Source organism: Oncorhynchus gorbuscha, linkage group LG14, assembly GCF_021184085.1.
Source record: "Oncorhynchus gorbuscha isolate QuinsamMale2020 ecotype Even-year linkage group LG14, OgorEven_v1.0, whole genome shotgun sequence".
Taxonomy (NCBI): Eukaryota; Metazoa; Chordata; class Actinopteri; order Salmoniformes; family Salmonidae; genus Oncorhynchus; species Oncorhynchus gorbuscha.
Window position 1 is genome coordinate 78,074,463 of NC_060186.1, and position 14,208 is coordinate 78,088,670.

The following is a 14,208-nucleotide window of genomic DNA, read 5'->3' on the forward strand; positions in this document are numbered from 1 at the left end:
ACATGATTCCATATGTGTTATTTCATAGTGTTGATGTCTTCACTATTATTCTACAATGTAGAAAGTAGTAAAAAATAAAGAAAAACACTTGAATGAGTAGATGTGTCCAAACTTTTGACTGGTTCTGTATGCGTCAAAGATTTGGAACAAGCGCACAAACTAAACAGTTTCTACTGGGGGGATTTGACTACATACAACAAAAACATTGAGATGAAATGATGAAATACAAGAGGAAATAAGAAGCGAATGCAGTGCTTGTCTGGCTGGCAGATCAAGGTGTGCACGAATGAGGAAGTGGTCTGGTAGTGTGAGGGGGGTAAATGATTATGTTAGAATGGGTATGGTGCCTTAGTCAACTGCAGAACAGTTACTGTAAATCAGGCTACAACGCAACACCCTTAGAGAGCCCACTTTCCCATAGTTTACACGCCTCACATCTACTCTCATACACAATCTCTCTGTATCTCACATGCAAGCTCTTACACATAAGAGCTATTTATACCGTGCAACATTTTCCCTGTAGCTTTAACAGAATGCTGTAAATAGTTTAGGCACGTGTTCCATTCTACGTGTTCTATTTTGAATTTACCAGGAAACACTATAAATTATGAATGATTTGTGAATGACGGATAAAAGATTGAGTTGTGTCATTGGAAAAAGCTCTCAAGTAAACTTTACCAACTTTAGTTAGTGATAGAGAATTGACTTCACCCATATAGCTACAGACTTAGAGTAGAAAATGTTTTAATAATGGACATATGATCATCACTTTCTTTTTTTAACCACGACTCAATAAAAAAATCACTCCGATACAAAAGAACATGGAGCAGAACACATCTTGGACGTTAGGGAGGGTGAGGACCTGGTTCCGATTGGTTCATTGATTGATTGACAGGATGGTAAACTGCGCTGTCAGACCAGACCATCCAATGGGTACGCTTTGCTTTGGCATGTCACTGTACTTACTTGTTAACTGTGATTGTCTGTTGTTTTTTTTATGATAGAAGAAGAGAGAGAACGAAAGAATGAGAGAAGAGATTGATGTTAGCTGGAGCCACTCCGGGGACATCCTAAATGATTGGGGTTGATGTTAGCTAAATCCACTCTGGGTACATCCTAAATGATTAGGGTTGATGTTAGCTAAATCCACTCTGGGTACATCCTAAATGATTGGGGTTGATGTTAGCTAAAGCCACTCTGGGTACATCCTAAATGATTGGGGTTGATGTTAGCTAAATCCACTCTGGGGACATCCTAAATGATTGGGGTTGATGTTAGCTAAAGCCACTCTGGGTACATCCTAAATGATTGGGGTTGATGTTAGCTAAAGCCACTCTGGGGACATCCTAAATGATTGGGGTTGATGTTAGCTGGACCACTCTGGGTACATCCTAAATGATTGGGGTTGATGTTAGCTAAAGCCACTCTGGGGGCATCCTAAATGATTGGGGTTGATGTTAGCTGGGCCACTCCGGGGACATCCTAAATGATTGGGGTTGATGTTAGCTAAAGCCACTCTGGGGACATCCTAAATGATTGGGGTTGATGTTAGCTGGGCCACTCCAGGGACATCCTAAATGATTGGGGTTGATGTTAGCTAAAGCCACTCTGGGGACATCCTAAATGATTGGGGTTGATGTTAGCTAAAGCCACTCTGGGGACATCCTAAATGATTGGGGTTGATGTTAGCTGGGCCACTCCAGGGACATCCTAAATGATTGGGGTTGATGTTAGCTGGGCCACTCCGGGGACATCCTAAATGATTGGGGTTGATGTTAGCTAAAGCCACTCTGGGTACATCCTAAATGATTGGGGTTGATGTTAGCTGGGCCACTCCGGGGACATCCTAAATGATTGGGGTTGATGTTAGCTGAAGCCACTCCGGGGACATCCTAAATGATTGGGGTTGATGTTAGCTGGACCACTCTGGGTACATCCTAAATGATTGGGGTTGATGTTAGCTGGGCCACTCCGGGGACATCCTAAATGATTGGGGTTGATGTTAGCTGAAGCCACTCTGGGTACATCCTAAATGATTGGGGTTGATGTTAGCTGGGCCACTCCGGGGACATCCTAAATGATTGGGGTTGTGTTAGCTGAAGCCACTCTGGGTACATCCTAAATGATTGGGGTTGATGTTAGCTGGAACCACTCTGGGTACATCCTAAATGATTGGGGTTGATGTTAGCTGAAGCCACTCTGGGTATGTCCTAAATGATTGGGGTTGATGTTAGCTGAACCCCTCTGGGTACATCCTAAATGATTGGGGTTGATGTTAGCTGAAGCCACTCTGGGTACATCCTAAATGATTGGGGTTGATGTTAGCTGGAGCCACTCTGGGTACATCCTAAATGATTGGGGTTGATGTTAGCTGAAGCCACTCTGGGGACATCCTAAATGATTGGGGTTGATGTTAGCTAAAGCCACTCTGGGTACATCCTAAATGATTGGGGTTGATGTTAGCTAAAGCCACTCTGGGTACATCCTAAATGATTGGGGTTGATGTTAGCTAAAGCCACTCTGGGGACATCCTAAATGATTGGGGTTGATGTTAGCTAAAGCCACTCTGGGGACATCCTAAATGATTGGGGTTGATGTTAGCTGGAACCACTCTGGGGACATCCTAAATGATTGGGGTTGATGTTAGCTGGACCACTCTGGGTACATCCTAAATGATTGGGGTTGATGTTAGCTAAAGCCACTCTGGGGACATCCTAAATGATTGGGGTTGATGTTAGCTGGAGCCACTCTGGGTACATCCTAAATGATTGGGGTTGATGTTAGCTGGAACCCCTCTGGGTACATCCTAAATGATTGGGGTTGATGTTAGCTGGAGCCACTCTGAGTACATCCTAAATGATTGGGGTTGATGTTAGCTGAAGCCACTCTGGATATGTCCTAAATGTCTCCTTACTCCCTAAATAGGCTTCATTTACACAGGCAGCCCAATTCTAATATTTTTTTCTCTCACTTATTTGTCTTTTGACTAATCACATCAGATCTTTTCACATCATATATATTTCAGATCTGATTGGTCAAACGCAGCCAGGAATAGGGTATAGGGAATAGGGTATAGGGAATAGGGAATAGAGTGCTATTTAGGACGTAAGTCTCCTTCTTCATTGTGGCGTTGTGTGAAATGTTTGTTGGGGGAATGTGGGGTTTTGACTTGCGATGTGTGTATTTGTTATGTTCTAATCTACTCTTTGGCATGGTCAGTAAACGCTTCTCTTGACTGAACTCGTTTTCGTCTTTTTTTATTTTTTATTATAGAAATATAGAAATCTTTCATTTTGGTCTTTTAGCAGATGCTCTTATCCAGAGCGACTTGTGACAATTGTCTAACAAAATAATAACAGACGTGAAAATCTGTCATGATTTTTTTTTTGACAGAATAAGTGGTAAGATGTTTTACAATTATTTAAAAGCTACAAATTCTACTGTAAACTAGGGTAGACACATTCTACTGTAAACTAAGGTAAACACATTCTACTGTAAATTAGAGTAAATGCATTCTACTGTAAATTAGGGTAAACACATTCTACTGTAAACTAGAGTCAACACATTCTACTGTAAATTAGGGTAAACACATTCTACTGTAAACTAGGGTAGACACATTCTACTGTAAACTAGGGTGGACACATTCTACTGTAAACTAGGGTGGACACATTCTACTGTAAACTAGGGTAGACACATTCTACTGTAAACTAGGGTTAATACATTCTACTGTAAACTAGGGTTAATACATTCTACTGTAAACTAGGGTGGACACATTCTACTGTAAACTAGGGTGGACACATTCTACTGTAAACTAGGGTGGATGCATTACTGTAAACTACGGTAGAAACATTCTACTGTAAACTAAGGTAAAGACATACAACTGTAAACTAGGTTGGATACATTCTACTGTAAACTAAGGTAAAGACATTCTACTGTAAACTAGGGTAGGCACATTCTAGTGTAAACTAGGGTGGACACATTCTACTGTAAACTAGGGTGGACACATTCTAGTCATTTCAATTAAAAAAGCAGTAGGAAAACTCTCTCTTTTCTATGCTTGTCTGTTTCTTCAGAATGGAACGTTGCTGTGATAGAATGTTTTATGTTGCCTTTGTTCTAGAAGCATTTATGTCGTCAGTGTTCCAATGCATTTCCACCAGATTGTCATTGATCAAGAGCACTTAAAGCACAGATCTAAAAGATACACACTGAGTGTACAAAACATTAAGAACACCTGCTCTTTCCATGACATAGACTGACCAGGAGAATCCAGGTGAAAGCTATGATCCCTTATCGATGTCACTTGTTAAATCCACTTCAATCAGTGGATTTTATGAAGAGGCAATTGAGACATGGATTGTGTATGCGTGCCATTCAAAGGGTGAAAGGGCCAGACAAAAGATTTAAGTGCCTTTGAACAGGGTATGGTAGTTTTGTGTTTGAGTGTGTCAAGAACTGCAACGCTGCTGAATTATTCACACTCAAAAAGTTTCCTGTGTGTATGAAAAATGGTCCACTACCCAAAGGATACCCAGCCAACTGGACACAACTGTGGAAAGCAATGGAGTCCACATGAGCCAGTATCCCTGTGGAATACAGGGACTAGGCAAGTCAGTTTAACAAATGCTTATTTACAATGAAGGCCTACCACGGCCAAACCCTAACCCGGACGACGCAGGGCCAATTGTGCGTCGTCCTTGTAGAGTCCATGCCCCGAAGAATTGAAGCTGTTCTGAGGGCAAAAGAGACACCGGACTACTTATGATCTATACCATTAAGCCTTTGCAAATATACGAGGCAGGCGAAATCAACGCGCTCTCTGATTTTAAGACAATGGGGACTATTTAAGACTACTCCGCTCCTCAAACTAGGCTCTGTATGTTTGTTCCACTAAATTATGCAAATTAACCTTTAGACAATAAGCATGACTGACTGGTCAAATGTTTCTTCAGCAGCTAACCAGGTGAGTACTGGAAGGTATTCACAGGACTTGTTTTTCAGCGGCTAACCAGGTGAGTACTGGAAGGTATTCACAGGACTTGTTTTTCAGCGGCTAACCAGGTGAGTACTGGAAGGTATTCACAGGACTTGTTTTTTCAGCAGCTAACCAGGTGAGTACTGGAAGGTATTCACAGGACTTGTTTTTCAGCAGCTAACCAGGTGAGTACTGGAAGGTATTCACAGGACTTGTTTTTCAACGGACTTTGCGAAAACTCACTTCTTAATCGCCACTATGCGTATAAAGCACAGGAAGCTGGTGGCACCTTAATTGGGAGGAAGGGCTCGTGGTAATGTCTGGAGTGGAATCAGTGGAATGGCATCAAACACATTAAACACATGGTTTCCATGTGTTTGATGCCATTCCACCCCCCCCCCCCCCCAGTTCCAGCCATTATTATGAGCCATCCTCCCCTCAGCAGCCTCCACTGGTATCAAAATAGTGTCGTGGAGGTATATGCTGTATCTATCAATTCATAAGGCTGATGGAACCAATCAGAATGTTTCACTTAAAATGTTGATAAACGATTATTTCTTCACATTTCAGGCGCAGCGATGTGCACACGGCGCCGATGTTCCTGTGTGCACCCCGGTAACCAACTTCTTCCGTACACTTATCCGGAACATTTATTCCTTTGTCCCCCTTTTCCCAGCTCTGTGCCCCAACAACAATTACTCACCCTCATGTGGGCCAACATGTGGACTTCTCCATTACCTTCCCAATGCTTCCAGTCGGTGGTGTGAATTCGACATTCGTTTTTGTAATGAGTTCTGCTATTTTCTCCCATGACCCCCTGCCTGTGGGCCACTTCTTTACCCTTTAGCACCCTCATAACCATTTTCCTCCCAAATCCCCAGATCCTCCTTCAGTGTCCTTGGACAATAATCACTATCAATTATCAAGTAACTGCTTTATCTATCCGCTTTTCAGCCTCCAGTATTGCTCCTACCTCTCGCCTGTTTGGGTTGAGCCAACGGTGGTACCTCTCGCCTGTTTGGGTTGAGCCAACGGTGGTACCTCTCGCCTGTTTGGGTTGAGCCAACGGTGGTACCTCTCGCCTGTTTGGGTTGAGCCAACGGTGGTACCTCTCGCCTGTTTGGGTTGAGCCAACGGTGGTACCTCTCCTGTCTGGGTTGAGCCAACGGTGGTACCTCTCCTGTCTGGGTTGAGCCAACGGTGGTACCTCTCGCCTGTTTGGGTTGAGCCAACGGTGGTACCTCTCGCCTGTTTGGGTTGAGCCAACGGTGGTACCTCTCGCCTGTTTGGGTTGAGCCAACGGTGGTACCTCTCGCCTGTTTGGGTTGAGCCAACGGTGGTACCTCTCACCTGTTTGGGTTGAGCCAACGGTGGTACCTCTCGCCTGTTTGGGTTGAGCCAACGGTGGTACCTCTCGCCTGTTTGGGTTGAGCCAACGGTGGTACCTGGCCTGTTTGGGTTGAGCCAACGGTGGTACCTCTCGCCTGTTTGGGTTGAGCCAACGGTGGTACCTCTCGCCTGTTTGGGTTGAGCCAACGGTGGTACGTGGCCTGTTTGGGTTGAGCTAACGGTGGTACGTGGCCTGTTTGGGTTGAGCCAACGGTGGTACGTGGCCTGTTTGGGTTGAGCCAACGGTGGTACCTCTCCTTTGCGTCACCGTTTTCCCCTGCTGTTTTAATACGTAACAGTCCCCTTAAGGGAGCCATCGGTATACAGTTCCTACGACTATCTCAGGCTCATTCACCTCCTTAGCTTCTCCGGTTCATCACCGTACACAAACTATAACTGTGGGTCCAACAGGATATTCTCCCATGCACCCTGCTCCGAGTGTGTTCTATGAGCTTCATTATCCTCTTCCAATAATGAGCCAGTACTGCCTATTCCTGCTTTGGTTGAACATATTTCTGCTCCACCGACCGTAATCTCCCAAGACCAAGGTGCTATTTATTAGCTCTTCTCCTTTATTTACCAAACTAGTTTCTGAACCCATTCCTTCCACACGGATCCTTACTTCTAGATCTTTGTCTTGGGCCCTATGTTCGAGTTCCGTGTATCTACGTACACTACCGTTCAAAAGTTTGGGGTCACTTGGACATTTCCATGTTTTTGAAAGAAAAGCCTTTTTTTTGTCCATTAAAATAACATCAAATTGATCAGAAATAAAGTGTAGACATTGTTAATGTTGTAAATGACTATTGTAGATCGAAACGGCTGATTTTTATTATGGAATAGCTACATAGGCGAACAGAGGACCATTATCAGCAACCATCACTCCTATGTTCCAATGGCACGTTGTGTTAACTAATCCAAGTTTATCATTTTTTTTAAATGGATCATTAGAAAAACCCTTTTTTGCAATTCATGTTAGCACAGCTGAAAACTGTTGTTCTGATTAAAGAAACAATTAGTGGGTTACATTGAGAGGCAGAGGTCAAAGGGTTACTGACCATGAATCTGTTTGATAGGTCAAAACACCTGCCGTGCTTCCTTATTGACAGTGCCTTCAAACGTGGCCTGTGGGTTGATATCAGGTTAGCCTGGTGCGCCTTTCGTCCATCGATTCATGGCCCTTGTAATTAATCACAGCCCTCCATTCTTCCAGCTTGTCCACAATGAGATTCATCTCTTCCCGGGCCATTATCCATATCGTCTCTCTGTGGTGGACGGGCGCCTCCATGAATTTCATGGTTCATCTTCTTTCCCCACTCAACCTTCCGCAGTCGTTTTTGAACTTTGGCTTTGCGAAGTGTGACTTCCAATTGCCTTTTTCCCCTCTGTGCTGAGAGTTCACCCTTTTCCACCTTCTTTCGATTGTTTTGGTCTTCTAGATCCGGTTCCTTGTAATCACCTCACTTCATCACCTCACTTCGGTGCCTGCTCACTTGAATTAAAGGGTAACTACACCAAAATAAAATCAAAATTTGTTAAGATTTTTCTCAGACCTCAAAAGTGTTTTCCTGATGTGGTTTACATTTACATTTACATTTAAGTCATTTAGCAGACACTCTTAACCAGAGCGACTTACAAATTGGTGCATTCACCTTATGACATCCAGTGGAACAGTCACTTTACAATAGTGCATCTAAATCTTAAAGGGGGGGGTGAGAAGGATTACTTATCCTATCCTAGGTATTCCTTAAAGAGGTGGGGTTTCAGGTGTCTCCGGAAGGTGGTGATTGACTCCGCTGTCCTGGCGTCGTGAGGGAGTTTGTTCCACCATTGGGGGGCCAGAGCAGCGAACAGTTTTGACTGGGCTGAGCAGGAACTGTACTTCCTCAGTGGTAGGGAGGCGAGGCGAGCAGGCCAGAGGTGGATGAACGCAGTGCCCTTGTTTGGGTGTAGGGCCTGATCAGAGCCTGGAGGTACTGAGGTGCCGTTCCCCTCACAGCTCCGTAGGCAAGCACCATGGTCTTGTAGCGGATGCGAGCTTCAACTGGAAGCCAGTGGAGAGAGCGGAGGAGCGGGGTGACGTGAGAGAACTTGGGAAGGTTGAACACCAGACGGGCTGCGGCGTTCTGGATGAGTTGTAGGGGTTTAATGGCACAGGCAGGGAGCCCAGCCAACAGCGAGTTGCAGTAATCCAGACGGGAGATGAGCATAAACAACAACAACTCATCTCCCAATGTTGTGGTTTAGGCATTTTTATGGATTTACAACATCCAATGTTGTTGTTTTTCTAATAATAAAGAGTGGCTTTGGGAGAGAAAAAAAACTGAACTCATTTGGGGAAATCAGAAACCGGTGAATTTCTGCCTCAGTCGACAGACTAATTTATCTATTTCAATAGTAGACCTACTATTAGCCGACCTGCACAGTACAGCTTGGGTTGGCCTGACTGTTTATAGACCGATATGGGATTGATCATTTTAGGTCCTTCAGAGAGTCACTGTTTCTCGTAGAATTATTCACACAGGGCACCTTTCCTTCAGCGGGCGGGCTGTTTGGGATTGTTGTTTTTTTTGCAAGATTTGAGGATACCCACTTCTCCTCGCACCACTGCAGCTAACCGGTTAACATCTCAAGAAGAGGCACAATCTTCACAGACACACTGTCATTGTCCCAAATGGCACCCTATTCCCTACATAGTGCACTACATTTGACCAGAGTCGTATGGGCCCTGACCAAAAGTAGTGTACTAGAAAGGGAATAGGGTGCCATTTGGGATGTATAGACTGTCCACCCACATCTCTCTAGCCCGACCTATCCAGGTCACAAATATGCTGTTCAGTTTCTCAGGTCAAATCAGCATTACTCAGGTCAAGAGACCGAAAACGGAACAGAGATTATATTTTGAGATTTGGGCCAATTGTTGTTGTTTTTTTACATTATCATTCTACACAGCATAAACAACAACAACAACAAGATTCCCCGTGTATTGTTAATGGGGCGCAAATGGCTGCCTTATAATGCTGCAGTGTCATGTAAATCACAATACAGAATCCTCAATGTCCCAACACTAATACAAGGTACAAATCTGCCGTACTGCCCCTGAGCAAGGCAGTTAACCCACTGTTCCCTCGGGCGACGAAGATGTGGATGTCGATTAAGGCAGCCCCCCCCCCCCTACCCTGCACCTCTCTGATTCAGAGGGGTTGGGTTAAATGAGGAAGACACATTTCAGTTGAAGGCATTCAGTTGTACAACTGACTAGGTATCCCCCTTTCCCTATACAACTGACTAGGTATCCCCCTTTCCTTACTATATTGTTCTGGGTCTAACTAACCCCGGCCCCTAGCCATTGGAAAGAATCACCGCTCGCCTTGATTATGGTTTGGGGCCCCGAGTTGAGTATTGTGTTAAATAGAAACTGCCAGGGTTGGGGAGTAACTGATTACAAGTAATCTATTACAGTATATGTAACCTGATTACAAGTAATCTATTACAGTATATGTAACCTGATTACAAGTAATCTATTACAGTATATGTAACCTGATTAGAAGTAATCTATTACAGTACATGTAATCTGATTAGAAGTAATCTATTACAGTACATGCACTCTGATTAGAAGTAATCTATTACAGTACATGTAATCTGATTAGAAGTAATCTATTACAGTACATGCACTCTGATTAGAAGTAATCTATTACAGTACATGTAATCTGATTACAAACTGCAGTCAGGTGTTGGGGGGGGGCTGATTACTTGTAAAAAAAAGATATATATATTATTTAACAAACGAACTAATTAGTTACATTAACAGCCATAATATTGTAATCAGATTACTTTGGAAAAACTAGATGATTACTTCTTGGATTACTTTTAAATTCAGAAAGGAGGTTTGTTAAAAAATACATGACACCTTTCTGTTTTCTCAATTACATTCAATTCAGCATTGAAAGAAAAAAAAACAAGTTTAAGTTTGTTTCATCTGAGTGAGTTTGACCACCAATCAGAGACCACTGTGATGACACACCAAATGATGACCACCAATCAGAGACCACTGTGATGACACACCAAATGATGACCACCAATCAGAGACCACTGTGATGACACACCAAATGATGACCACCAATCAGAGACCACTATGATGACACACCAAATGACGACCACCAATCAGAGACCACTATGACGACACACCAAATGACGACCAACAATCAGAGGCCACTATGACGACACACCAAATGATGACCACCAATCAGAGACCATTATGATGACCACCAAACAAGAGACTGCTGGGGCTATAAGGATAGATGAGGAGAGGCAGGGTGTGGGTTGGGGCTATAAGGATAGAGGAGGAGAGGCAGGGTGTGGGTTGGGGCTATAAGGATAGAGGAGGAGAGGCAGGGTGTGGGTTGGGGCTATAAGGATAGAGGAGGAGAGGCAGGGTGTTGGTTGGGGCTATAAGGATAGATGAGGAGAGGCAGGGTGTGGGTTGGGGCTATAAGGATAGAGGAGGAGAGGCAGGGTGTGGGTTGGGGCTATAAGGATAGAGGAGAGGCAGGGTGTGGGTTGGGGCTATAAGGATAGAGGAGGAGAGGCAGGGTGTGGGTTGGGGCTATAAGGATAGAGGAGGAGAGGCAGGGTGTTGGTTGGGGCTATAAGGATAGAGGAGGAGAGGCAGGGTGTGGGTTGGGGCTATAAGGATAGAGGAGGAGAGGCAGGGTGTTGGTTGGGGCTATAAGGATAGATGAGGAGAGGCAGGGTGTGGGTTGGGGCTATAAGGATAGAGGAGGAGAGGCAGGGTGTTGGTTGGGGCTATAAGGATAGATGAGGAGAGGCGGGGTGTGGGTTGGGGCTATAAGGATAGAGGAGGAGAGGCAGGGTGTGGGTTGGGGCTATAAGGATAGAGGAGGAGAGGCAGGGTGTTGGTTGGGGCTATAAGGATAGAGGAGGAAAGGCAGGGTGTGGGTTGGGGCTATAAGGATAGAGGAGGAGAGGCAGGGTGTTGGTTGGGGCTATAAGGATAGAGGAGGAGAGGCAGGGTGTGGGTTGGGGCAATAAGGATAGAGGAGGAGAGGCAGGGTGTTGGTTGGGGCTAGAAGGATAGATGAGGAGAGGCAGGGTGTTGGTTGGGGCTATAAGGATAGAGGAGGAGAGGCAGGGTGTGGGTTGGGGCTATAAGGATAGATGAGGAGAGGCAGGGTGTTGGTTGGGGCTATAAGGATAGATGAGGAGAGGCAGGGTGTTGGTTGGGGCTATAAGGATAGATGAGGAGAGGCAGGGTGTGGGTTGGGGCTATAAGGATAGAGGAGGAGAGGCAGGGTGTTGGTTGGGGCTATAAGGATAGAGGAGGAGAGGCAGGGTGTTGGTTGGGGCTATAAGGATAGATGAGGAGAGGCAGGGTGTGGGTTGGGGCTATAAGGATAGAGGAGGAAAGGCAGGGTGTGGGTTGGGGCTATAAGGATAGATGAGGAGAGGCAGGGTGTGGGTTGGGGCTATAAGGATAGAGGAGGAAAGGCAGGGTGTGGGTTGGGGCTATAAGGATAGATGAGGAGAGGCAGGGTGTGGGTTGGGGCTATAAGGATAGAGGAGGAAAGGCAGGGTGTGGGTTGGGGCTATAAGGATAGAGGAGGAGAGGCAGGGTGTTGGTTGGGGCTTTAAGGATAGAGGAGGAAAGGCAGGGTGTGGGTTGGGGCTATAAGGATAGAGGAGGAGAGGCAGGGTGTTGGTTGGGGCTATAAGGATAGAGGAGGAGAGGTAGGGTGTGGGTTGGGGCTATAACGATAGAGGAGGAGAGGCAGGGTGTTGGTTGGGGCTATAAGGATAGAGGAGGAAAGGCAGGGTGTGGGTTGGGGCTATAAGGATAGAGGAGGAGAGGCAGGGTGTTGGTTGGGGCTATAAGGATAGAGGAGGAGAGGCAGGGTGTGGGTTGGGGCAATAAGGATAGAGGAGGAGAGGCAGGGTGTTGGTTGGGGCTAGAAGGATAGATGAGGAGAGGCAGGGTGTTGGTTGGGGCTATAAGGATAGAGGAGGAGAGGCAGGGTGTGGGTTGGGGCTATAAGGATAGATGAGGAGAGGCAGGGTGTTGGTTGGGGCTATAAGGATAGATGAGGAGAGGCAGGGTGTTGGTTGGGGCTATAAGGATAGATGAGGAGAGGCAGGGTGTGGGTTGGGGCTATAAGGATAGAGGAGGAGAGGCAGGGTGTTGGTTGGGGCTATAAGGATAGAGGAGGAGAGGCAGGGTGTTGGTTGGGGCTATAAGGATAGATGAGGAGAGGCAGGGTGTGGGTTGGGGCTATAAGGATAGAGGAGGAAAGGCAGGGTGTGGGTTGGGGCTATAAGGATAGATGAGGAGAGGCAGGGTGTGGGTTGGGGCTATAAGGATAGAGGAGGAAAGGCAGGGTGTGGGTTGGGGCTATAAGGATAGATGAGGAGAGGCAGGGTGTGGGTTGGGGCTATAAGGATAGAGGAGGAAAGGCAGGGTGTGGGTTGGGGCTATAAGGATAGAGGAGGAGAGGCAGGGTGTTGGTTGGGGCTTTAAGGATAGAGGAGGAAAGGCAGGGTGTGGGTTGGGGCTATAAGGATAGAGGAGGAGAGGCAGGGTGTTGGTTGGGGCTATAAGGATAGAGGAGGAGAGGTAGGGTGTGGGTTGGGGCTATAAGGATAGAGGAGGAGAGGCAGGGTGTTGGTTGAGGCTATAAGGATAGAGGAGGAGAGGCAGGGTGTTGGTTGGGCCTATAAGGATAGATGAGGAGAGGCAGGGTGTGGGTTGGGGCTATAAGGATAGATGAGGAGAGGCAGGGTGTTGGTTGGGGCTATAAGGATAGAGGAGAGGCAGGGTGTGGGTTGGGGCTGTAAGGATAGATGAGGAGAGGCAGGGTGTTGGTTGGGGCTATAAGAATAGATGAGGAGAGGCAGGGTGTTGGTTGGGGCTATAAGGATAGAGGAGAGGCAGGGTGTGGGTTGGGGCTGTAAGGATAGAGGAGGAGAAGCAGGGTGTTGGTTGGGGCTATACGGATAGAGGAGGAGAGGCAGGGTGTTGTTTGGGGCTATAAGGATAGAGGAGAGGCAGGTTGTTGGTTGGGGCTATAAGGATAGATGAGGAGAGGCCGTGTGTAGGTTGGGGCTATAAGGATAGATGAGGAGAGGCAGGGTGTTGGTTGGGGCTATAAGGATAGATGAGGAGAGGCAGGGTGTGGGTTGGGGCTATAAGGATAGATGAGGAGAGGCAGGGTGTGGGTTGGGACTATAAGGATAGAGGAAGAGAGGCAGGTTGTTGGTTGGGGCTATACGGATAGAGGAGGAGAGGCAGGGTGTGGTTTGGGGCTATAAGGATAGAGGAGGAGAGGCAGGGTGTGGGTTGGGGCAATAATGATAGAGGAGGAGAGGCAGGGTGTAGGTTGGGGCTATAAGGATAGAGGAGGAGAGGCAGGGTGTAGGTTGGGGCTATAAGGATAGAGGAGGAGAGGCAGGGTGTAGGTTGGGGCTATAAGGATAGAGGAGGAGAGGCAGGGTGTAGGTTGGGGCTATAAGGATAGAGGAGGAGAGGCAGGGTGTAGGTTGGGGCTATAAGGATAGAGGAGGAGAGGCAGGGTGTAGGTTGGGGCTATAAGGACAGAGGAGGAGAGGCAGGGTGTGGGTTGGGGCTATAAGGACAGAGGAGGAGAGGCAGGGTGTGGGTTGGGGCTATAAGGACAGAGGAGGAGAGGCAGGGTGTGGGTTGGGGCTATAAGGACAGAGGAGGAGAGGCAGGGTGTGGGTTGGGGCTATAAGGACAGAGGAGGAGAGGCAGGGTGTGGGTTGGGGCCCGTACCCCCAGTAAATGATTCAGACGCTGGTGTAGATAGCAGAGA